The 26,874-nt window shown below is 42.7% G+C and overlaps 1 long non-coding RNA gene across 2 annotated transcripts; it reads left to right on the top strand.

Moving 5' to 3' along the window:
- On the top strand, window positions 1-25,705 carry LOC103626777 (uncharacterized). 2 transcript variants are annotated; one of them, XR_553143.3, is made up of 3 exons: window positions 24-375; window positions 477-1,627; window positions 22,380-25,705. It is a non-coding gene; the product is annotated as an uncharacterized lncRNA (long non-coding RNA). The 2 variants fall into 2 exon arrangements; XR_004849545.1 differs by lacking the exon at window positions 22,380-25,705 and having other exon boundaries at window positions 1-375; window positions 477-1,032.
- Window positions 25,706-26,874: the final 1,169 nt, after the last annotated feature.

Here is a 26,874-nt window from a genome sequence, read left to right as displayed (position 1 = left end):
GTATTCTCCGGGGCGTGGGCGTTGGTCAAAACGGAGAACGGATCTCCGATGCTACCGCTCTGCTTGCCCATAAATTGGATGGTCCTAACTGTTGGCCGTCTCGGTCGACCTGGAGCAAAAGCGGCGGGTGTGCGCTGCTTGGATTGCAGCCATTAAGAGAGAGAAACAAGGGTAGAAGGACGTGGGTCCATTCGCGGGTGAGAATTGAGCTCGTCCGCAACCTTCACGCAGTGCCAGACAATGGTGCATCCTTGCACTACGCGAGGACTCGCCCACGGGGTCACTGTGTCGGAGACCGGGTGCCTCGTTGTCGACGTCAAGAGATCCGGCGCGCCACCAGTCTCCGTGGACAACTACACTGGTGCCTCGAAAACGGTAAGAGAACGTCCCTGTGATTCATCAGTGTTTCCTCGGGGCGTAGGTTTTAGCTGCGCCGCACGCGGTACCGCGGGTAACTAATTCCCTTGCTTGCGCAGCCATGCGGTTCGTCGGGAGGATACGAACGCGTGTGTGGCGCGCGGGCAGCCCTATACCTGGGCGATGGGAGGAACAAGACGATGTCACGTCCGTTAGGATGGAGATCGACGGCTAGGCTTAGGCGATGATTCCTGGCCATAGATCTGGGAGTCAACGGTGGAGATTAGAACGGGGCATACCTCTTCGGTGTTTAGATCCCGACCATTGATCTGGCTGCTGGCGACCCAGATTAAATGGTGGCTAACGCTTCGGCTAGAGTGATCTGGATCGTTAGATATGGATCGGGCGGACGCGGTTGCATACCGATTCGCTGTATAATCTCGGCCCTTGATCCTTCATCGGGCGACCCCAGTTGGCTCATTACCCTTCGGCTGACATCTTTGCTCCAAAGACCCCCCGAGTTTTTCTCTAAACAACCCGCAGTGCTAGGCAGTTCTAAGAACCTTGCAATTAGGCCCTGTTTTTAACACTTTGGCCCTTGCGTTCCTAGAAAATTGTACCCGCCATCCAGAGACATTGGTAATTCTTGGAATAAATCAAGAAATTGATTTTTAACTATAAGATAAACCCGAAAACCTTAGAAAAAATCATATCTTCTGCGTCTTAACTCCGATTTAATCCGTTCCAGTTACGTTTGCTTCATAAAAATATTATCTACGCAGTAACAACATTAATTATATCATATTGCATGATTTTATAGTTAGAAATTTATTCATCCTATGTCTACTAGATTAACTCTGCTAAATCAAAACTAACCCAACCATAATCATAATGTGGTTAAAACATGATCTCTAGTCAAGTATAATCTAGGTTAAGGTTGAATTGATTATTTAGAGTATATTTTCTCATTGGATGTACAATAATCAATTCATAATTTAATATTCCAACCACGTAGATCTTTGTAACACCCCTGGTGTTACGTTAACTAAAACTCTGACATGTCATCATAAGCATTTGTATTATCTTGTTTGATATACCTAGAATGCATTCACTAGGTCAAAATTTTTTAGTGAATATGGTGTTGCCCTATTAGAGTATAGGGCTCAGATTAAGAACTTTGCTTAAGACATGGGAAGAGAAGTCATCTCTTGAGCAAGTAATAAGTTGGCTTGGAATTTGAAGTATTAAAGGTAATACTTTGCTTTCAAAGGTGGGTTGAGTGGAAGAATTAATTGAGGAACTGGATTAACATTAAAAACCTTAAGTGAGATTTCAAAACCTTGCTTGGAATTGTGGATAAACAAAACAACTCCTAAACCAAGGACACTTTGGACATGAGCTTCATATACTAGAGTTGGATTTGAGATTAAGGGGAGTCACTTGGCTTTTAGAAGTATGGATTGAGTTGATAAATCACTAGATGAGAAGGAGTCACATTTGAAACCCTCAACTAGCCCAAAAGTGGAGTTTTAAATCTAGAGAGAATTTGCTAGTTGTCCATATATCAAAGTTGTAGATTTTGGTAAGTTGAACAACTTTTATGTATGGAGAATTCCAAGTTTTAGAGGAAAAGTTGGAGTAAAAAGTTTAATTCAGTTTTGAATCAGATTTGAAGTTTGCTGAAAATAATATCAACTAGTTGTTTTTGGGTCCTCATAACATTTGATCTATAAACTGTTTGAAGATGATCATTATAACAAAGTTATAGAGATACATGAGGAGTATAAGTTTTGTTAATACACTTAGCCCTAAAGCTATTTGGAACATAGATAAAAGCTGGCCTAAAGTAGAGCTGTCTGAAAGTGGGGATTTCAGACAGAGTCTGAATTTCAGCAATTGGAGCAAACTTTGGGCTATTGTAGTTTGGGATCCAAGAGGCTTTTGTTATTGGTCATTATATAAAACTTGTAGAGGAACTATAGGAGTATAAACTTTATTAAGAAACTTGCCCCTAGAAACAATTGGAACCCAAGAAAAAGAGTGGTTCAAAGTGGTGCTGCTGTGTTTCTGAATATTCAGATTGGAAACAGTAACTGAATTTCAGTGTTTTGATATCAGTTTTGAAGCCTATTTGTGGCTATTCTATAAGGTTTTGTGCTGTGGTGTTTGTAGAATAAGTGAAGACCAGTCGAACAACTTTCTTATAGGGTGGTGGACCTGATCCCATACAAAAAGTGCAGAAATAGTTGCTCAAAGATTGGATTGTCAGGTTGGTTAATAACTGAATTTTAATTCAGTTCTGAACCCTGAATGGCAGCAAGTTGCCCAGTTTGGATCTCTATGATAATTAATCTATGGAGATTTTGGTTACGAGTTCTGTAGTAAAGTCAAAGTCCATATGAAGGGGAACAACTTTTATGCAAAGGATTGACTTGTTACTGTGTGTAATCTAGAGAAAAAGGGGTGACAAAACTCTCTGTCAGACCTAGTATTGTGCTGTTTAATAAATCCGAAACTGAATTTTGAGTGTTTTGCTTAACTTTGGATTGCAATAACTCTTGCTCTAAATATTTTCAACCTGTGATTTCTATACCAAGTTGGTAGAACTATGTATAGAGAACAACTTTTGTGAAGGGAGCATGGTCTGTTGCTATGAAAAATTGAAAGATCAGAGGGTCTGAACTGGGAGGAATTAAATGGGGCAGCAGGTTGATGAAGTGATTCAGTGTGTGGAGGTGTAACTAAAGAAGAATCTTTTTCTTTGCTGTGCTCCACTGACATATTAAGCTGTCATATGGGGGAAGTGCATGACTGATACTTTGAGGCTACTCTCCACCAAAAATATCTAATTTGGACTATTTTGGAGCAGTAAATAGTGGAGAATTGATTGGTTGGTCTGCTGTCTGCAGTAGGGGACAAAAGAGATACATGTATGTGTATAGTTGAGATAAGTGTGGAGGGTATAACTGAGGTCTAGAACCCACCCTCAGCTGGAAAGAATATCCTGTTCTTGGACATATTAAAGCATATCCCCAACTGATATTTGTGTTGAGAAAATGGACCAGGTTCAGTGTCCTAACCAAGGTTGTGTACTGGTGGGGTATGAGAGCATGTTAGCCACGTGTTGAAGTCCATATGTTGCTGGCGCTCTCGGACACACTGCTTCACTGCATGTTGGCCATGTCTAGGGACGTTTGCTATATATATGGTGGCTCTGAAATCTGGTTCAGTGAAGGATTCACCTGTGATAGAGCTGGAGTGCCCGATCTTTCGGTGAGTGGAGATAATTCCGATTTGGTGGAAGTAGACCCTCACGATCTGACTACGACGAGCGAACCCGAAGCGCCAATGCAATCGCTGAACCAACTCTCAATGGTTACCGACCTTGCTGATGCGAGATCGACCTGATCACGAAGATCGTTTCCTGTGCATAATCGAAAAACGAACAAGAAAAAGATGCGAGCAATCTTAATATCACTCGAGGTGGAGTTCTGAATCACAGAGGACAACACGTATTTGTGCGTGTTCTGGGGTAGCTAAAGCTAGATGTAAAACAAAACTCGAAGAACAAAGGAGGCGCAACTCCTGGATAAATAGAGAGAGGGGGCGCAGCCCCTAGGGGCGGCCAACCCTAGGTCGTCCACTATGGACCGCAGTTGGGCTGGTCGTCTATTCTTCTGGGCCCTCATTCTTCAGTAGCATGACGAAGTTAAGATCTCTGGCACGGGCTCGAGTGATTGGCCCAGCTAATGAAGGAAGTGGCGCTTGATGTGGAGGTGCTGCTGCTGTAGTCGTACTCATAGTGATGTCCTCATCCTCCTCCCCTTCTTGAAGTGAAGTCGTCCTCGACGGCAACTCCTCATCCTCGGCCATATATGGTTTCAAATCTGCAACATTAAAACTAGTGGAAACACCAAATTCCGTAGGCAGGTCAAGGATATAAGCATTATCATTAATCTTTGTTAGCACCTTAAAAGGACCAGCAACACGAGGCATTAATTTAGAACGGCGCAAAGTATGAAACCGATCCTTTCTCAAGTGCAACCAAACCATATCACCTGGCTCAAAAGTAACAAGTTTTCTTCCTTTACTACCAACAACCTGATTTTTTGCATTAGTAGCAGCAATGTTTTGTTGAGTTTGTTCATGGAGGTTAATCATTTGTTCAACATGTGCAACAACATCTATGTGTGGGGCGTTCGCAGCATCAAGCGAAAACAAAGCAATAGGCGCCCTAGGAATGTAACCATAAACAATTTGAAAAGGGCACATCTTTGTAGAAGAATGTGTTGCATGATTATAAGCAAACTCAACATGAGGCAAACAATCCTCCCAACGTTTCAAATTTTTGTCTAAAACAGACCTAAGCATGGTAGACAAAGTTCGATTAACTATCTCAGTTTGACCATCAGTCTGAGGGTGACAAGTGGTGCTAAACAGCAATTTAGTTCCCAATTTATTCCACAGAGATCTCCAAAAATGACTGAGAAACTTAGCATCACGATCCGAAACTATTGTATTGGGAATACTGTGCAAACGAATAATCTCTCTAAAAAACAATTCAGCAACATTGCTAGCATCATCAGTCTTATGACAAGGTATGAAATGAGCCATTTTGGAGAATCGATCAACAACCACAAAAATGCTATCCCTCCCCTTCTTAGTTCTAGACAATCCCAAAACAAAATCCATCGAAATATCAATCCAAGGGGAAGTAGGAACAGGCAAAGGCATATACAAACCATGGTTGTTCAACCGTGACTTAGCTTTCTGATAAGTAGTGCAGCGTGCAACAAGGCGCTCAACATCAGCGCGCATCCGAGGCCAAAAGAAGTGGGCAGCCAACACCTCATGTGTCTTGTAGACGCCAAAGTGCCCCATGAGACCGCCTCCATGCGCATCCTGTAACAACAAAAGACGAACTGAGCTAGCTGGAACACACAGCTTGTTAGCGCGAAACAGGAACCCATCCTCTATGTGAAATTTGCCCCATGGTTTCCCATTAATACAATGGCCAAAAGCATCTTTAAAATCAGCATCGTAAACATATTGATATTTCACAGTGTGCAAACCAAAGATTTTAAAATCTAACTGTGACAGCATGGTATAGCGACGAGACAAAGCATCAGCAATAACATTGTCCTTCCTGTTCTTGTGTTTAATAATGTAAGGAAAAGACTCAATGAATTCTACCCATTTAGCATGACGACGGTTCAGATTTGTTTGGGTACGAATATGTTTTAAAGCCTCATGATCAGAATGAATTATGAACTCACGATGCCAAAGATAGTGCTGCCATGTATGCAAAGTGCGCACTAAAGCGTAAAGCTCCTTATCATAAGTAGAGTATTTCAGACTAGCACCGCTTAATTTTTCACTAAAATAAGCAACTGGTTTTCCTTCTTGTAACAAAATAGCACCTAGCCCAATACCGCTAGCATCGCATTCAAGCTCAAACACTTTATTAAAATCAGGCAATTGCAATAAGGGAGCTTGGGTTAACTTATCTTTCAAAGTGCTGAACGCTACCTCCTGCGAATCACGCCAATCAAACGACACATCTTTCTTTGTGAGCTCATGTAGAGGCGCTGCAATGGAGCTAAAATCATGAACAAATCTGCGGTAGAAACCGGCAAGTCCAAGAAAGTTCCGAATTTGTGTGACCGTCGTCGGTGTAGGCCACTCCCGAATGGCAGCAATCTTGCTGCTATCCACCTCAATGCCCTGTGGAGTAACAACATAACCAAGAAACGAGACACGTCGTGTGCAAAAGATGCATTTTTTCATGTTAGCAAATAACTGGGCACCACGCAATGCATCAAAAACAACACTTAAATGTTCCAAATGCTCTTTCTTAGATTTGCTGTAAATAAGGATATCATCAAAATAAACAACCACAAACAATCCTATGAAGGGCCTCAGAACTTCATTCATCACTTGCATAAAAGTGCTGGGAGTATTAGTCAATCCAAACGACATAACCAACCATTCATATAAACCAAATTTCGTTTTAAAAGCTGTTTTCCATTCATCACCCAGTTTCATTCTAATCTGGTGGTAACCACTACGCAAATCAATCTTAGTGAAAATAATGGCACCACTAAGCTCATCTAGCATATCATCAAGGCGTGGTATATGATATCGATAACGAATAGTGATGTTATTAATAGCACGACAGTCTACACACATACGCCATGGCCCATCTTTCTTGGGAACAAGTAACACAGGAACAGAGCAAGGGCTAAGAGACTCACGAATGTATCCCTTATCAAGCAACGCCTGTACCTGGCGCTGAATCTCCTTCGTCTCATCCGGATTTGTACGGTACGGTGCGCGGTTTGGAAGCTGTGCGCCGGGGATGAGGTCGATCTGGTGCTCAATGCCACGAAGCGGTGGGAGACCCGGTGGTAAGTCTTTGGGAAAGACATCAGCGTACTCCTGCAAAAGGTTAGCAACCATAGGGGGAATAGCCAAAGATGGTGCATCATCAAGTGAAATGAGGACACTAGAGCATACAAGTGCATAGCATGGCAAATGAGCACCGTGTATGATAGAGCTGGAGTGCCCGATCTTTCGGTGAGTGGAGATAATTCCGATTTGGTGGAAGTAGACCCTCACGATCCGAGTACGACGAGCGATCCCGAAGCGCCAATGCAATCGCTGAACCAACTTCCAATGGTTACCGACCTTGCTGATGCGAGATCGGCCTGATCACGAAGATCGTTTCCTGTGCGCAATCGAAGAACGAAAAAGAAAAAGATGCGAGCAATCTTAATATCACTCGAGGTGGAGTTCTGAATCACAGAGGACAACACGTATTTGTGTGTGTTCTGGGGTAGCTAAAGCTGGCACGGGCCCGAGTGATTGGCCCAGCTAATGAAGGAAGTGACGCTTGACGTGGAGGTGCTGCTGGTGTAGTCGTACTCATAGTGATGTCCTCATCATCCTCCCCTTCTTGAAGTGAAGTCGTCCTCGACGGCAATTCCTCATCCTCGGCCATATATGGTTTCAAATCTGCAACAATAAAACTAGTGGAAACACCAAATTCCGCAGGCAGGTCAAGGATATAAGCATTATCATTAATCTTTGTTAGCACCTTAAAAGGACCAGCAGCACGAGGCATTAATTTAGAACGTTGCAAAGTAGGAAACCGATCCTTTCTCAAGTGCATCCAAACCATATCACCTGGCTCAAAAGTAACAAGTTTTCTTCCTTTACTACTAGCAACCTGATATTTTGCATTAGTAGCAGCAATGTTTTGTTGAGTTTGTTCATGGAGGTTAATCATTTGTTCAACATGTGCAACAACATCTATGTGTGGGGCGTCCGCAGCATCAAGCGAAAACAAAGCAATAGGCGCCCTAGGAAAGTAACCATAAACAATTTGAAAAGGGCACATCTTTGTAGAAGAATGTGTTGCATGATTATAAGCAAACTCAACATGATGCAAGCAATCCTCTCAACGTTTCAAATTTTTGTCTAAAACAGCCCTAAGCATGGTAGACAAAGTTCGATTAACTACCTCAGTTTGACCATCAGTCTGAGGGTGACAAGTGGTGCTAAACAACAATTTAGTTCCCAATTTATTCCACAGAGATCTCCAAAAATGATTGAGAAACTTAGCATCACGATCCGAGACTATTGTATTGGGAATACCGTGCAAACGAATAATCTCTCTAAAAAACAATTCAACAACATTGCTAGCATCATCAGTCTTATGACAAGGTATGAAATGAGCCATTTTGGAGAATCGATCAACAACCACAAATATGCTATCCCTCCCCTTCTTAGTTCTAGGCAATCCCAAAACAAAATCCATCGAAATATCAATCCAAGGGGAAGTAGGAACAGGCAAAGGCATATACAAACCATGGTTGTTCAACCGTGACTTAGCTTTCTGACAAGTAGTGCAGCGTACAACAAGGCTCTCAACATCAGCGCGCATCCGAGGCCAAAAGAAGTGGGCAGCCAACACCTCATGTGTCTTGTAGACGCCAAAGTGCCCCATGAGACCGCCTCCATGTGCTTCCTGTAACAACAAAAGACGAACCGAGCTAGCTGGAACACACAGCTTGTTAGCGCGAAACAGGAACCCATCCTGCATGTGAAATTTGCCCCATGGTTTCCCATTAATACAATGGCCGAAAGCATCTTTAAAATCAGCATCGTCAACATATTGATCTTTCACAGTGTGCAAACCAAAGATTTTAAAATCTAACTGTGACAACATGGTATAGCGACGAGACAAAGCATCAGCAATAACATTGTCCTTTCCGTTCTTGTGTTTAATAATGTAAGGAAAAGACTCAATGAATTCTACCCATTTAGCATGACGACGGTTCAGATTTGTTTGGGTACGAATATGTTTTAAAGCCTCATGATCAGAATGAATTATGAACTCACGATGCCAAAGATAGTGCTGCCATGTATGCAAAGTGCGCACTAAAGCGTAAACCTCCTTATCATAAGTAGAATATTTCAGACTAGCACCGCTTATTTTTTCACTAAAATAAGCAACTAGTTTTCCTTCTTGTAACAAAACAGCACCTAGCCCAATACAGCTAGCATCGCATTCAAGCTCAAACACTTTATTAAAATCAAGCAATTGCAATAGGGGAGCTTGGGTTAAATTATCTTTCAAAGTGCTGAACGCTTCCTCCTGCGAATCACTCCAAGCAAACGACACATCTTTCTTTGTAAGCTCATGTAGAGGCGCTGCAATGGAGCTAAAATCACGAACAAATCTGCAGTAGAATCCGGCAAGTCCAAGAAAGCTCCGAATTTGTGTGACCGTCGTCGGTGTAGGCCACTCCCGAATGGCAGCAATCTTGCTGCTATCCACCTCAATGCCCTGTGGAGTAACAACATAACCAAGAAACGAGACACGTCGTGTGCAAAAGATGCATTTTTCCATGTTAGCAAATAACTGGGCAGCACGCAATGCATCAAAAACAGCACTTAAATGTTCCAAATGCTCTTTCTTAGATTTGCTGTAAATAAGGATATCATCAAAATAAACAACCACAAACAATCCTATGAAGGGCCTCAGAACTTCATTCATCACTCGCATAAAAGTGCTGGGAGCATTAGTCAATCCAAACGGCATAACCAACCATTCATATAAACCAAATTTCGTTTTAAAAGTCGTTTTCCATTCATCACCCAGTTTCATTCTAATCTAGTGGTAACCACTACGCAAATCAATCTTAGTGAAAATAATGGCACCACTAAGCTCATCTAGCATATCATCAAGGCGTGGTATAGGATATCGATAACGAATAGTGATGTTATTAATAGCACGACAGTCTACACACATACGCCATGACCCATCTTTCTTGGGAACAAGTAACACAGGAACAGAGCAAGGGCTAAGAGATTCACGAATGTATCCCTTGTCAAGCAACGCCTGTACCTGGCGCTGAATCTCCTTCGTCTCATCCGGATTTGTACGGTACGGTGCGCGGTTCGGAAGCTGTGCGCCGGGGATGAGGTCGATCTGGTGCTCAATGCCACGAAGCGGTGGGAGACCCGGTGGTAAGTCTTTGGGAAAGACATCAGCGTACTCCTGCAAAAGGTTAGCAACCATAGGGGGAATAGCCAAAGATGGTGCATCATCAAGTGAAATGAGGACACTAGAGCATACAAGTGCATAGCATGGCAAATGAGCACCGTGTAGATGATCAAAATCAGCACGTGTAGCAAGTAAAACAGGAGCCTTCAACTTGATTTTAGAAGGAACAGAGGGTGATGGATCAAGTTGTTTAGCAGTTATAGCAGCTCGGGCAAGATCATCTTTAGCAATTTGTTCAGGTTTCATTGGATGTATAATTATTTTCTGACCCTTAAAAATGAAAGAATAATGATTCGAACCACCATGATGCAAGCTATCAGTATCATATTGCCAAGGTCGACCAAGTAACAAAGAGCATGCTTCTCGGGCAAAATCAGAATAAGCACCCATGGAGAAAGGAACACGCACGGAACGCGTGATTTTTATTTTACCACCATCATTAAGCCATTGAATGTGATATGGGTTTGGATGCTTACGAGTTTGTAACGACAACTTTTCGATCAACATGGTACTCGCCAAATTGTTGCAACTGCCGCTGTCGATAATGATGCGGATTGACCGCTCCTGCACAACACCCTTTGTATGGAACAGAGTGTGTCGCTGATTCTTTTCGGGCAAAGCGACCTGTGTACTAAGAACACGCTGCACAACAAGACTTTCATACCTATCAGCGTCGCCTGGGTTGACATGTACCTCCGCCTGAGCTGCATGGTTAGTGACAAGTAGTGCATGTTCAATTTCTTCAGAATCACTAGCGGAAGAGTACTCACCATCGTCACGAATGAGCAAAGTGCGCTTGTTTGGGCAGTCTCGAATCACATGGCCAAATCCTCTACAACGATAAAACTGAATATCCCGTGTACGACCTGTGGGTGGGGCAGTGCTGGCTGGTTTGGTCGTCTTCTCGCGTGGAGTAGTGGTGGACGTGGATGGCGCAGGGGGAACTGGTGTTGAGGTGGATGTCGAGTTTCGTCCTGCAAAAGGGTTAGAATATGTCTTCGAGCGGCGTCCCTGCACTTCACGTTCAGCTTTGCAAGCATATTCAAATAAAGTAGTCATATCATAATATTCCTTATAATTAAGTATATCCTGGATTTCGTGGTTTAAACCACCACGAAAACGTGCCATAGCAGCGTCGTTGTCCTCCAATATCCCACAACGAATCATACCTTTTTGTAACTCCTGGAAATAGTCCTCAACAGATTGAGAACCTTGCTGAAAACGCTGCATTTTATTAAGCAAATCACGAGCATAATATGAAGGCACAAATCGATGTCGCATCGCAGCTTTCAACTGATCCCAAGTGGTTGGAATGGCAGTGGAATGTTTCATTTTATACTCACGCCACCAAATTAAAGCAAAATCAGTAAATTCACTAATAGCAGCTTTAACCTGAGAATGTGCAGCAATATCATGGCATGAAAATTTTTGTTCAACCTCTAACTCCCAATCAAGATATGCAGCAGGATCATATTTGCCATTAAAAGGTGGAATTTTAAATTTAATCTTAGAAAATAAGTCATTAGAGGGATGACGAACCACACGGCGTGCACGACCACGACGATCTCCATCGTCCTGCTCAGTGTCACCGCCGTAGTCCTGCTCCATCTTTGTGGTCAACGCATCAAGGCGTGCCAGGATGGTGTCGAGTGTGGTGCGAGTCGCCGTTTGAGCAAGGTCAAGCTGGTTGAAACGCTCGGTCGTCGAAGTGACCGTTGAATCAAGCCGTTCATGCATCATCCTAATGTCAGCAGCAAGTCAATCAACTTGTCCCCTTACTTCCAGCAACTGGGCATCCACCGTGTCGTGTGCTCCTGCCATAGTTAGCGCAAACACCAAAACACCAAAAGGAGAAAAACCGACGACAACAGAGAAATGGTGGTGACAACTCGCTCAATGAAATGCTGTTATCAAATTCTTATCCGTTCTTACCAAGCCACAGTGGTGAACTGCAACCAACAGGTGGAACCGGTGAAAGATTGGATGAGCGATTGCCTGGAGAAACAGAAACCTTCTCGTCGTAGAAATATGTGGAGTTTTGGGTAGGCTGCACTCAAGTCAAGGATTAGAACGATCAAACAATAATGCAAAGTTGAATTACAGTGCAAAACACGAAACTATATTGCTGGCCACAAGTGCAAAGGACGGATGGAACTAGCAGAATGGCAGTACCGTAAATATTGTACTAGCGAGGCCAAAAAGGCACTAGTAGGAATCACAAGTGATTTTGTTTTTCTTTTTTGTATGATTTTTTGATATTTTTCTCAGCACAATGAGGAACAAACGAGGAGCTACACAAAATTTCACCTAAAACAGAGTTCAGATGTGGTCTACAGAAAATCAGGAAGTTGTCTGAAAAGCGTGCGAGAACTTTGACGAATTTTTTCTTTATTTTCCTGAATATTTTTGACAATTTTGTCGAAACCCAAACATTTGGCCGGCCTCAGAATGGTGTCAACAAGCTCCTGTAAAAATTTCAGATTTTTTGAACAACCGAGCGAAAAGTTATGCCCGGTTTAAGGAAGGTATGTTTAAAACGACCGAGATGAGACAACCGCTTTGTATCCTTTCTCCTTCGTTTTCTTTTTTTTTGTTTCTGTTTTTTGACGTAACCGAAGGAGAAAAACAAGGAAGCGGCGTTGACTCGGTTTGTTTTTTTTGTTTTTTTACGTAACCGAAGGAGAAAAATAAGGAAGCGGTGTTGACTCGGTTTGTGGCGTTGACTCGGTTTGATGTAACCGAAGGAGAGAAACAAGGAAGATGGTTGCGGCACGCTAGGGTTTGATGTAACCGAAGGAGAAAAACAAGGAAGATGGTTGCGGCACGCTAGGGTTTGATGTAACCGAAGGAGAAAAACAAGGAAGAAAGAAGGATGGTGAGAAAAAACACAATGCGACCAGCAACAAATGACGCGAAAGCACACAAATTCAACAATGCAGATTATTGAAAGAAGGTGCGAGGCTCAAAAGGGTGCTGGTATAAGGTCTAACCTGAATTTTTATGTGGTTTTGTGGACTGTAGGAGAAAAAAACACTCGATAAACTCACCGATCAACCTGGAAATTTGATACCACTTGATAGAGCTGGAGTGCCCGATCTTTCGGTGAGTGGAGATAATTCCGATTTGGTGGAAGTAGACCCTCACGATCCGACTACGACGAGCAATCCCGAAGCGCCAATGCAATCGCTGAACCAACTTCCAATGGTTACCGACCTTGCTGATGCGAGATCGGCCTGATCACGAAGATCGTTTCCTATGCGCAATCGAAGAACGAACAAGAAAAAGATGCGAGCAATCTTAATATCACTCGAGGTGGAGTTCTGAATCACAGAGGACAACACGTATTTGTGCGTGTTCTGGGGTAGCTAAAGCTAGATGTAAAACAAAACTCGAAGAACAAAGGAGGCGTAGCTCCTATATAAATAGAGAGAGGGGGCGCAGCCCCTAGGGGCGGCCAACCCTAGGTCATCCACTATGGGCCGCAGTTGGGCTGGTCGTCTATTCTCCTGGGCCCTCATTCTTCAGTAGCATGACGAAGTTAAGATCTTTGGCACGGGCCCGAGTGATTGGCCCAGCTAATGAAGGAAGTGGCGCTTGACGTGGAGGTGCTGCTGGTGTAGTCGTACTCATAGTGATGTTCTCATCAGTGTAGATCATCAAAATCAGCACGTGTAGCAAGTAAAATAGGAGCCTTCAACTTGATTTCAGAAGAAACAGAGGGTGATGGATCAAGTTGTTTAGTAGTTATAGTAGCTCGGGCAAGATCATCTTTAACAATTTGTTCAGGTGTCATTGGATGTATAATTATTTTCTGACCCTTAAAAATGAAAGAATAATGATTCGAACGACCATGATGCAAGCTATCAGTATCATATTACCAAGGTCGACCAAGTAACAAAGAGCATGCTTCCATGGGAATAACATCACAATCAACAAAATCAGAATAAGCACCCATGGAGAAAGGAACACGCACGAAACGCGTGATTTTTATTTTACCACCATCATTAAGCCATTGAATGTGATATGGGTTTGGATGCTTACGAGTGGGTAACGACAACTTTTCGACCAACATGGTACTCGCCAAATTGTTGCAACTGCCGCTGTCGATAATGATGCGAATTGACCGCTCCTCCACAACACCCTTTGTATGGAACAGAGTGTGTCGCTGATTCTTCTCGGGCAAAGCGACCTGTGTACTAAGAACACGCTGCACAACAAGACTTTCATACCTATCAGCGTCGCCCGGGTTGACATGTACCTCCGCCTGAGCTGCATGGTTAGTGGCAGGTAGTGCATGTTCAATTTCTTTAGAATCACTAGCGGAAGAGTACTCACCATCGTCACGAATGAGCAAAGTGCGCTTGTTTGGGCAGTCTCGAATCACATGGCCAAATCCTCTACAGCGATGACACTGAATATCCCGTGTACGACCTGTGGGTGGGGCAATGCTGGCTGGTTTGGTCATCTTATCGCGTGGAGTAGTGGTGGACGTGGATGGCGCAGAGGGAACTGGTGCTGAGGTGGATGTCGAGCTTCGTCCTGCAAAAGGGTTAGAATATGGCTTCGAGCGGCGTCCCTGCACTTCACGTTCAGTTTTACAAGCATATTCAAATAAAGTAGTCATATCATAATATTCCTTATAATCAAGTATATCCTGGATTTCGCGGTTTAAACCACCACGAAAACGTGCCATAGCAGCGTCGTTGTCCTCCAATATCCCACAACGAATCATACCTTTTTGTAACTCCTGGAAATAGTCCTCAATAGATTGAGAACCTTGCTGAAAACACTGCATTTTATTAAGCAAATCACGAGCATAATACGAAGGCACAAATCGATGTCTCATCACAGCTTTTAACTGATCCCAAGTGGTTGGAATGGCAGTGGGATGTTTCATTTTATACTCACGCCACCAAATTAAAGCAAAATCATTAAATTCACTAATAGCAGCTTTAACCTGAGAATGTGCAGCAATATCATGGCATGAAAATTTTTGTTCAACCTCTAACTCCCAATCAAGATATGCAGTAGGATCATATTTGCCATTAAAAGGTGGAATTTTAAATTTAATCTTAGAAAATAAGTCATTAGGGGGATGACGAACCACACGGCGTGCACGACCACGGCGATCTCCATCGTCCTGCTCAGTATCACCGCCGTAGTCCTGCTCCATCTTTGTGGTCAACGCATCAAGGCGTGCCAGGATGGTGTCGAGTGTGGTGCGAGTCGCCGTTTGAGCAAGGTCAAGCTGGTTGAAACGCTCGGTCGTCGAATTGACCGTTGAATCAAGCCGTTCATGCATCGTCCTAATGTCAGCAGCAAGTCCATCAACTTGTCCCCTTACTTCCAGCAACTGGGCATCCACCGTGTCGTGTGCTCCTGCCATAGTTAGCACAAACACCAAAACACCAAAAGGAGAAAAACCGACGACAACAGGAAAATGGTGGTGACAACTCGCTCAATGGAATGCTGTTATCAAGTTCTTATCCGTTCTTACCAAGCCACAGTGGTGAACTGCAACCAACAGGTGGAACCGGTGAAAGATTGGATGAGCGATTGCCTGGAGAAACAGAAACCTTCTCGTCGTAGAAATATGTGGAGTTTTGGGTAGGCTGCACTCAAGTCAAGGATTAGCACGATCAAACAATAATGCAAAGTTGAATTATAGTGCAAAACACGAAACTATATTGCTGGCCACAAGTGCAAAGGATGGATGGAACTAGCAGAATGGCAGTACCGTAAATATTGTACTAGCGAGGCCAAAAAGGCACTAGTAGGAATCACAAGTGATTTTGTTTTTCTTTTTTTTTGTATGATTTTTTGATATTTTTCTCAGCATAAGGAGCAACAAAATAGGAGCTACACGAAGTTTCACCTAAAACAGAGTTCAGATGTGGTCTACAGAAAATCAGGAAGTTCTCTGAAAAGCGTGCGAGAACTTTGATGAATTTTTTTCTTTATTTTCCTGAATTTTTTGACAATTTTATCGAAACCAAACAGGCCATAGGCCAGTTTGGCCGGCCTCAGAATGGTGTCAACAAGCTCCTGTAAAAAATTCAGATTTTTTGAACAATCGAGCGAAAAGTTATGCCCGGTTTAAGGAAGGTATGCTTAAAACGATCGAGATGAGACAACCGCTTTGTATTCTTTCTCCTTCGTTTTCTTTTTTTTGTTTCTGTTTTTTTACGTAACCGAAGTAGAAAAACAAGGAAACGGTGTTGACTCGGTTTGTTTTTTTTCTGTTTTTTACGTAACCGAAGGAGAAAAATAAGGAAGCGGCGTTGACTCGGTTTGTGGCGTGATCAAACGGAATATGGTGGCGGCGCGCTAGGGTTTGAATGGTGTAATAACACAATGCAACCAGTAACAAATGACATGAAAGCACACAAATTCAACAATGCAGATTATTGAAAGAAAGTGCGAGGCTCAAAAGGGTGCTAGGATAAGGTCTAACCTAAATTTTTATGTGGTTTTGTGGACTGTAGGAGAAAAAAAACACTCGATAAACTCACCGATCAACCTGGAAATCTGATACCACTTAATAGAGCTGGAGTGCCCGATCTTTCGGTGAGTGGAGATAATTCCGATTTGGTGCAAGTAGACCCTCACGATCCGACTACGACGAGCGAACCCGAAGCGCCAATGCAATCGCTGAACCAACTCCCAATGGTTACCGACCTTGCTAATGCGAGATCGGCCTGATCACGAAGATCGTTTCCTGTGCGCAATCGAAGAACGAACAAGAAAAAGATGCGAGCAATCTTAATATCACTCGAGGTGGAGTTCTGAATCACAGAGGACAACACGTATTTGTGCGTGTTCTGGGGTAGCTAAAGCTAGATGTAAAACAAAACTCGAAGAACAAAGGAGGCGCAGCTCCTGGATAAATAGAGAGAGGGGGCGCAGCCCCTAGGGGCGGCCAACCCTAGGTTGTCCACTATGGGCCGCAGTTGGGCTGGTCGTCTATTCTTCTGGGCCCTCATTCTTCAGTAGCATGACGAAGTTAAGATCTCTGGCACGGGCCCGAGTGATTGGCCCAACTAATGAAGGAAGTGGCGCTTGATGTGGAGGTGCTGCTGGTGTAGTCGTACTCATAGTGATGTCCTCATCAACCTGGCCTTCTGATTCTAGCCCAAGACCAGTGTAAAAGTGTGGAAGTCCTTGTGCTCCAGTTGATGCTAGTCTCTTCCTAGCCACTAGGTTTGCTCTGCACAAGTGTTGGCACACCATCGGCCTGCCAGTAGTGACCACGCCGGTCAGTTTGGCCATCTCGCCGTGGCCAAGACAACTCAGCAAGGTACACGATCGTACTATGTTTGTTCTGTGATCAATCCATGTGCTTTTAGGCTCTAGTTTCTGTAGCAAACTTGGAGATAAATGTTGGGGAAGTAACCCTTGGTAAGGATCATGCCCTTGAATATGCTTAGAACAGGGAGAAAATGGCGTTCCAAAACATGCTGTCAGATTTTAATTTCAGACTTGATTCAGTTATCTAAAACTGAATTTCAGTGAGTTTTGCTCAACTTCGGAGCTTTCTTGTGGCTAATCTATGGGGTTATGGACTATGGTTTCTATAGTAAAATGGAAGACCATACAATAGTGAACAAGTTTTCTTAAATAAGGTTGACTTTGTACTGCATGAAAAGTGGAGTAATAGTTGCTTAAAACTGGGACTGTCAGTTACAGAAACTGAATTTCAATCAGTGCCTGAAAACTGAAGTTGCACAGTTTGGTGTCAGTTTGGGAACACTTTCGTGACCATTCCACCAGGTGTTAGGCTAAGAACTATGTAACAAGGATGGAGACCAAGTAAAGAAGTACAAGTTTTGTTATGTGGGTCTGACTTGGTGCTTAACAAACTTTAGAGTAAAATGCACCTAAACTTCCTCTGTCAGACTGTCTGGGGGATTATTTCACTTCAGCCGAAACTGAACCTCTTAGTGTTTTTGCTCTACTTTTGTGTCCCATAATTTTTGTTCTATGTGGTTTCAGCCTAGGGGTATTGTACCAAAGTGGAAGAGCAATGATTGGAGAGTATTTTTTATTAGGGAAGAAGGGGCCGTTGTTGAGGAAGTTTGTGAGATAAAGTAGACCAAACTGGGAGCTGTGCAATGGGACACTGATGTCAGGGAAGTTGATTCAGTGTTTGGGATAGGAAATTGAGGAAGATTTTTCTCCCTTTCCTGTGCTCCACTGGTGTGCTCGAGTTGGGATATGGGTGGGGTGCAAAACCAAGGATCTAGTGACTTCAGCTCTGCTGCAAAATATCTAGTTCTGGACTGTTTGGGAGATGTGGACAGAAGAGATCATATCTGTTTTGTCTACTATCTGCAGATATCTACTACCTGCAGATTTGGACCAAGTGATATTTGTGTGTTGGGGGCATTAAAGTTTCTTTGCTGGTTATTTGAGGTAATAAAAAGGGGAGCTGAACTTGAGGTTTCAGTCGAGTAGAACAACAGGAGCAGCTTTAGAATAATCTGATGAAAGTATCTCCATCCACCAAATTGATATAGGGAATTCTAGGATATGCTAGCCCAAAAGAGACTTATGAGAGAGGAAAGTTTATTGTCAAAAATTCACCACCCCAAGGATAGATGCAGGAAGGGTGTAAAGCCTATCTCTTGGATGATTCAGCTGCTTCACTGTTCATGAGGTGTCATACATGCAGTAAAGGTGTGCTGGACTTTTTTCTTGTGCTTCCACCTTGCGTGGTAGACATGCAGGTGTGTGTTGGGGATTGTTAATTCTCATTTCCCCTCTGAAATAGCCCCAGCTCGACCTCCATCAAGCCACCTCTTGTTATGCTAGTTTGGAGCCCAAACTGAATTGCTTGTGCTCTCGACGATTTCCTGGTTTCCCCTATGTGCCTTGCTACTCATCTACACCCACGTCACCCCCCTAACACCTCTCTGCCATCTAGTACCCTTGGTTTTGTTGGAAACATACTTGCCACTGGCTGTGGTGACCATGCCCGGGGTTGTTCCTGCCCTCCCATAGTTGGGATAACATGGTACGATTCCACGGTTTCTGTGTAGTGTTCTAGTATCTATACTTACGGGTGAAACTCATTAAACTGGTTGTTTGATCTCTACTGGCATGGTTGCGTGTGTGTTTGGATTAATCGGTAGCATAGTTTTATGTCCCAGGAAAGATTGTTCGCGACTGTTTATAGGCTTGTGGTTCACACCATCAACTTGGGCTTTGTGATGTGCGTGTGAATCGTAGTGGTGCGGTTAGTGGATGAAAGGAATTAGTTGGTGAAGAAACAAGTTTACATAAAAGACCATAGATTTTGGTATAGTCTAGAGAGTTGTTTTGCTATCTTCGTTGCAAATTACAAAAGCATAAGCATTCATATTCATATCATTTCATGTAGAGCTCCCATAAAAGTAAGTTGAAATTCAAGAAGTGGTTCCTGAAGAGGAGTCTGCTCCAGTGCTGTAGATCCAGTGGTTGGTTCCATCTAACTGGTTATTGTGATAGAAGGACTTTGGATCTTCTCCTGCAATAAGACAAGCCCCGGTGCATGCAACCCCTTCCTTGTGTTTTTAAAAGATTTTTATACACTTTAAGTCTAGTGAAATGTACATTAAGTTTATAGGAGTTGCTTGGAAACTATTGGATGCATTGCCTACCTTGATATCCATACCTTTATAGATACTTCTGATGAAGTATCAAAATATGATTTACAAAAAATGCTTAGCCCTGCTTAGATCTTGTGGATAGAGGTTGTCTTTTGCATTAATGCCTAGCTCAGGGGTTATCCTGAGGAAGGACGACTTCTACTTGCAAGAATATTTTCATTGGGAGCATGGTGGGATCTTACTGCAAAGTTCCCTATAATGCTCTTTTCATCCTAAGGAACACAAACAATCCTAAGGTTGAAGTACTTAAATCGGGACTTGGGCTAGGAACAGGTGATGTTCTACCAATGTTAATTAAGGATCGGATGCGTATGTAGGCCTGTATGATCAAGGACTATCTTAACTGGCCACATGCCCTGGATATGGGACAGGGTAAGCTTGAACCCGGCTATTCCATACATGAAAAGACAATCGCGCACTAGGAGTGGAGAGATGGCGAGAGTGGCACGTACCCTCCTAGCAAAGGACCGCCTAAAAAGGGTGGTGTGCTCCCGGGTAGCGCGGACCTGTTCATGCAGTGGAGGATCCGTGGGAATGATAGACATAAGCAAGAGTTACGAGAAACATATGTCGTGTGGTTAGAGATCCTCAGCTGAGTAAATCAATTCGGATCGCCGTTATATCCCCGGAGAGTGGAGACTTGATCTCCGACCTACAACCTAAGGATGTAAACATTATGAGTAAAAATGATGTTGTATTGATGAGATGGTGAAATTAGACTAGATACAACCAGAGTTTATTAATATTTAATCTGGTGTTAAAATATTGAAAGTAAGGACTCACTTTAGTAAGCTATTTCTGCAAAAGTATCTAAGTTGATTCTTGCTAAAGCCTTTTCCTTGATTCCTATTTAACCAACATATCCTTGGGAGTCATTTTTCCTTAGTCGGGTAAGACTTGCAAAAGTACACTCCGTACTCAGGGTTTTCGAACCCATGTTGTTGTAGGTGATGAGAAGTACTCTAGTTGTTCCTGTGGCTGGAGGGCGTTTCCAGTTCTAGAGGAGGACTAGCTAGGTTTATGTATGAGCTTTGGAGGGTTTCTACCTTCCTGCTTTTGTAATAACTTATGCACTTTGAGTATATCAGGACTTGTAATAAATATTACTCTTTCGAAACATGTGAAACTTGAGTTTTGAAAAGGTAAAGAATGTTTGTAAAGTCTTCCGCTCGTATCTTCGAAGTGTGTGTATCGAATGTGATTACTGTAATATGCATGTATGGTGGAGGATCCTTGGGATGATGAGTTCAAGTGGTTGAACTCGTGATAGCCTTGTTAAGTTACCTGGTACACGTGCATAGCCATCTGAGGCCATCAAGGCAAGGATTGGTGCATATGGGCCTGATAACTTGGGAGGGCTGCCACAGATTGGTATCGGAGCGATCCCCCATTAGCATGGATATTAAAGTAATCTTTTGATATGCTTCAAAAGGATTTTGAGTCCAAACTATTTTGGAAAAACTTAAGAATCTATGATCAAATCCTGATACTCGAAGTGCAACTAGTATATGGTTAAGTTAAGGACTATAAGGTGGCTTAGTTTAGGATGCTAACCACTAACCCACAACTATAATGCAACTTTCTGCAGGTACACTAACTAAAACCCTAGAAAAGTGCGACTTGTATTCAATGACGGAGTGTAGGTATGCCACTGCCATAGAGCATGAAAGCCACTATATGTTGGCAAGAATTGTGAGGACGAATAGGTCGAGCACGCATCATGACATACAATTTTAAGTTAAGCCCCCTATATAGTATCTTAGTACATGTTTCATCCATCCTATTCATGCTATCTATCTTTGCTTTTCTATACTACCTTTTCCTATTCGTGAAGCCTTGGAACTCAGTTCATTTGGTGGACTAGTAGTTTATAAGGTACAGTTGCCAAAGAATTTGTCAACAGTGCACAACATGTTCTACGTGTCCCAGTTAAAGAAATGTCTTCGAGTCCCCAAGCATGTTATTGAGATTTCAGATGTTAACCTTGGACCAGATTTAACCTACTTGGAATATCCCATACGAGTGAGCAGAAAAGGGAGGAGGAAAGAGGCCCTGGTGAACCATCATAATAAGTGAACAAGTGTAAGCTTTGCTGCCCGACAGTATGGAGTACTGACCACACCGAGGGACAGGCCTTGAAGCGAAGGACAGGAACGAGCGGAATCAATGTGTTCCAATTTCTGGCCTTGCACTGACCATCCAACGGACCATGGACTAAACGGCCACTGCCTGAAAGGATTGGATTTAAAGGATCAGTCACTTGAAGAAAAGTTATCAAGTTTCATAAACTACAGTGGAACCAACCCATGGAAGATGAAACCACATAGGAATCGGAGGAGTATCTAGAAGAGCGTGTTCCTGAGTTTCTAGTGCCCTGTAAACCTAAGGTTTGTGTAGTTTATTTCTGGTATAAACCAATAGAAACACACCCTTGCCTTATAGGAGTAATGGGAAATAAGCCAGTGACACATTTTCTTTTCCATTACCTAGCCTAGAGTTTTAAATCTCGGGACAAGATTTCTTTTTAGGGGGGAAGACTGTAACACCCCTGGTGTTACGTTAACTAAAACTCTGACATGCCATCATAAGCATCTGCATTATCTTGTTTGATATACCTAGAATGCATCCACTTGGTCAAAAAATTTCAGTGAATATGGTGTTGTGTATTAGAGTATAGGGCTCAGATTAAGAACTTTGCTTAAGACATGGGAAGAGAAGTCGTCTCTTGAGCAAGTAATAAGTTGGCTTGGAATTTAAAGTATTAAAGGTAAGACTTAGGACCTAGAGCAACTTTGCTTTCAAAGGTGGGTTGAGTGGAAGAATTAATTGAGGAACTGGATTAACATTAAAAACCTTAAGTGAGATTTCAAAACCTTGCTTGGAATTGTGGATAAACAAAACAACTCCTAAACCAAGGACACTTTGGACATGAGCTTCATATACTAGAGTTGAATTTGAGATTAAGGGGAGTCACTTAGCTTTTAGGAGTATGGATTGAGTTGATAAATCACTAGATGAGAAGGAGTCACATTTGAAACCCTCAACTAGCCCAAAAGTGGAGTTTTAAATCTAGAGAGAATTTGCTAGTTGTCCATATATCAAAGTTGTAGATTTTGGTAAGTTGAACAACTTTTATGTATGGAGAATTCCAAGTTTTAGAGGAAAAGTTGGAGTAAAAAGTTTAATTCAGTTTTGAATCAGATTTGAAGTTTGCTGAAAATAATATCAACTAGCTGTTTTTGGGTCCTCATAACTTTGGATCTATAAACTGTTTGAAGATGATCATTATAACAAAGTTATAGAGATACATGAGGAGTATAAGTTTTGTTAATACACTTAGCCCTAAAGCTATTTGGAACCTAGAGAAAAGCTGGCCTAAAGTAGAGTTGTCTGAAAGTGGGGATTTCAGACAGTGAAATTCAGTCTGAATTTCAGCAATTGGAGCAAACTTTGGGCTATTGTAGTTTGGGATCCAAGAGGCTTTGGTTAATGGTCACTATATAAAACTTGTAGAGGAACTATAGGAGTATAAACTTTACTGAGAAACTTGCCCCTAGAAACAATTGGAACCCAAGAAAAAGAGTGGTTCAAAGTGGTGCTGCTGTGTTTCTGAATATTCATATTGGAAACAGTAACTGAATTTCAGTGTTTTGATAGCAGTTTTGAAGCCTATTTGTGGCTATTCTATAAGGTTTTGTGCTGTGGTGTTTGTAGAATAAGTGAAGACCATATAATGTGGAACAACTTTCTTATAGGGTGGTGGACCTGATCCCATACAAAAAGTGCAGAAATAGTTCCTCAAAGATTGGATTGTCAGGTTGGTTAATAACTGAATTTTAATTCAGTTCTGAACCCTGAATGGCAGCAAGTTGTCCAGTTTGGAGCTCTATGATAATTAATCTATGGAGATTTTGGTTACGAGTTCTGTAAAAAAGTCAAAGTCCATATGAAGGGGAACAACTTTTATGCAAAGGGTTGACTTGTTACTGTGTGTAATCTAGAGAAAAAGGGGTGACAAAACTCTCTGCCAGACCCAGTATTGTGCTGTTTAATAAATCCAAAACTGAATTTTGAGTGTTTTGCTTAACTTTGGATTGCAATAACTCTTGCTCTAAATATTTTCAACCTGTGATTTCTATACCAAGTTGGTAGAACTATGTATAGAGAACAACTTTTGTGAAGGGAGCATGGTCTGTTGCTATGAAAAATTGAAAGATCAGAGGGTTTGAACTGGGAGGAATTAAATGGGGCAGCAGGTTGATGAAGTGATTCAGTGTGTGGAGGTGTAACTGAAGAAGAATCTTTTTCTCTGCTGTGCTCCACTGACATATTAAGCTGTCTTATGGGGGAAGTGCATGACTGATACTTTGAGGCTACTCTCCACCAAAAATATCTAATTTGGACTATTTTGGAGCAGTAAATAGTGGAGAATTGATCGGTTGGTCTGCTGTCTGCAGTAGGGGACAAAAGAGATACATGTATGTGTATAGTTGAGATAAGTGTGGAGGGTATAACTGAGGTCTAGAACCCACCCTCAGCTGGAAAGAATATCCTGTTCTTGGACATATTGAAGCATATCCCCAACTGATATTTGTGTTGAGAAAATGGACCAGGTTCAGTGTCCTAACCAAGGTTGTGTACTGGTGGGGTATGAGAGCATGTTAGCCACGTGTTGAAGTCCATATGTTGCTGGCGCTCTGAGACACACTGCTTCACTGCATGTTGGCCATGTCTAGGGACGTTTTCTATATATATGGTGGCTCTAAAATCTGGTTCAGTGAAGGATTCACCTGGCCTTCGGATTCTAGCCCAAGACCAGTGTAAAAGTGTGGAAGTCCTTGTGCTCCAGTTGATGCTAGTCTCTTTCCAGCCATTAGGTTTGATCTGCACAAGTGTTGGCACACCATCGGCCTGCCAGTAGTGACCACGCCGGTCAGTTTGGCCATCTCGTCGTGGCCAAGACAACCCAGCAAGGTACACGATCGTACTATGTTTGTTCTGTGATCAATCCATGTGCTTTTAGGCTCTAGTTTCTGTAGCAAACTTGGAGATAAATATTGGGGAAGTAACCCTTGGTAAGGATCATGCCCTTGAATATGCTTAGAACAGGGAGAAAATGGTGTTCCAAAACATGCTGTTAGACTTTAATTTCAGACTTGATTCAGTTATCTAAAACTGATTTTCAGTGAGTTTTGCTCAACTTCGGAGCTTTCTTGTGGCTAATCTATGGGGTTATGGACTATGGTTTCTATAGTAAAATGGAAGACCATACAATAGTGAACAAGTTTTCTTAAATAAGGTTGACTTTGTACTGCATGAAAAGTGGAGTAATAGTTGCTTAAAACTGGGACTGTCAGTTACAGAAACTGAATTTCAATCAGTGCCTGAAAACTGAAGTTGCACTGTTTGGTGTCAGTTTGGGAACACTTTTGTGACCATTCCACCAGGTGTTAGGCTAAGAACTATGTAACAAGGTTGGAGACCAAGTAAAGAAGTACAAGTTTTGTTATGTGGGTCTGACTTGGTGCTTAACAAACTTTAGAGTAAAATGCACCTAAACTTCCTCTGTCAGACTGTCTGGGGGACTGTTTCACTTCAGCTGAAACTGAACCTCTTAGTGTTTTTGCTCTACTTTTGTGTCCCATAATTTTTGTTCTATGTGGTTTCAGCCTAGGGGTATTGTACCAAAGTGGAAGAGCAATGATTTTAGAGTACTTTTTATTAGGGAAGAAGGGGCCGTTGTTGAGGAAGTTTGTGAGATAAAGTAGACCAAACTGGGAGCTGTGCAATGGGACACTGATGTCAGGGAAGTTGATTCAGTGTTTGGGATAGGAAATTGAGGAAGATTTTTCTCCCTTTCCTGTGCTCCACTGGTGTGCTCGAGTTGGGATACGGGTGGGGTGCAAAACCAAGGATCTAGTGACTTCAGCTCTGCTTCAAAATATCTAGTTTTGGATTGTTTGGGAGATGTGGACAAAAGAGATCATATCTGTTTTGTCTACTATCTGCAGATATCTACTACCTGCAGATTTGGACCAAGTGATATTTGTGTGTTGGGGGCATTAAAGTTTCTTTGCTGGTTATTTGAGGTAATAAAAAGGGGAGCTGAACTTGAGGTTTCAGTCGAGTAGAACAGCAGGAGCAGTTTTAGAATAATCTGATGAAAGTATCTCCATCCACCAAATTGATATAGGGAATTCTAGGATATGCCAGCCCAAAAGAGACTTATGAGAATGGAAAGTTTATTGTCAAAAATCATGATAGGAACGGGGGTGCCCGATTTTCCGTCAGGTGAAGGTAACTATCGATTTGGTGGAGATGTCACACAAACGATCCGGCTTCCAATCAACACGACTAGAACCCCGCAATCGCAACACCACTTCTCCTCTAGTTATCAACCATGCACTGCGCGATTGACCTCACCACGAGGGCTAATTCCTGCCTGAGAATCGAAGACCCAAGCAAGAACAAGAAAAAACACAATCTAGAATATTGCGGATGAAAAATTAAGCTCTCAAGTTGGGGTCTCACAAACCGATCTACGACGACTGTTCTTGACAGATCTAAACTTAAGCAAAACTCAACCCTAATGTGGCGGCAGCTGCTGAATAAATAGAGTATTAGAGCGTGCATGACCCATGGACTCGCCCCTAATGGGCTCCGATGCGATACACAGCCCAACAGACGGTGTCGCAGCACCAAAACAGAATCTGAACGCTGACTTGTTTCGACGATTCCCGTTGACTCTGGACGAATTTTAGGGTGGAACCAGTTGGGTTGGTTAGATGATCTCCTTATCTTTCCAACCATATCAAGTCCGTTGCAATCGGAGTCTGGATGCATCTTGGGCGTCCATTTTAGTGCAGACTAGTCCTGGAACCCGAGATGGAGTCGCAGCCGAGTCGGACTTGATCTCCTTCCTGTTGTGGCGCCCTTGCTGCTCCTCCTCAACACCTAGGCCTTTCCCAAGTCCTTGCTGGTCCTCTCCAAGGTTCCTAAACATCAAAACATCCATGGCCCCAAGCGTAAGCTCTGAAACACAATTGACTAGGGTAGAACATACCTGGAGATTTAGCTGTCGTGCATTCATTGTATGTATAGAAGTGATGTCCTCATCCTCCTCCTCCTCTTGAATTGGAGTCGTCCTCGACTCGATCTCATCTTCGTCACCCATATATGGCTTCAAATCTGAAATGTTAAAGGTGGGACTAACCCGAAAATCTAGAGGCAACTCAGGTGGTAATCCAGGGGGTATCTCAGAGGGAAACACATCCATGTCCTCATCATCCTCCCCCTCTT

The sequence above is a fragment of the Zea mays genome, chromosome 5 (genome assembly GCF_902167145.1).
Source record: "Zea mays cultivar B73 chromosome 5, Zm-B73-REFERENCE-NAM-5.0, whole genome shotgun sequence".
Lineage (NCBI taxonomy): Eukaryota > Viridiplantae > Streptophyta > Magnoliopsida > Poales > Poaceae > Zea > Zea mays.
The sequence above is the reverse complement of the archived record's forward strand: the minus strand, read 5'-3'. Positions and strand labels throughout refer to the sequence as shown.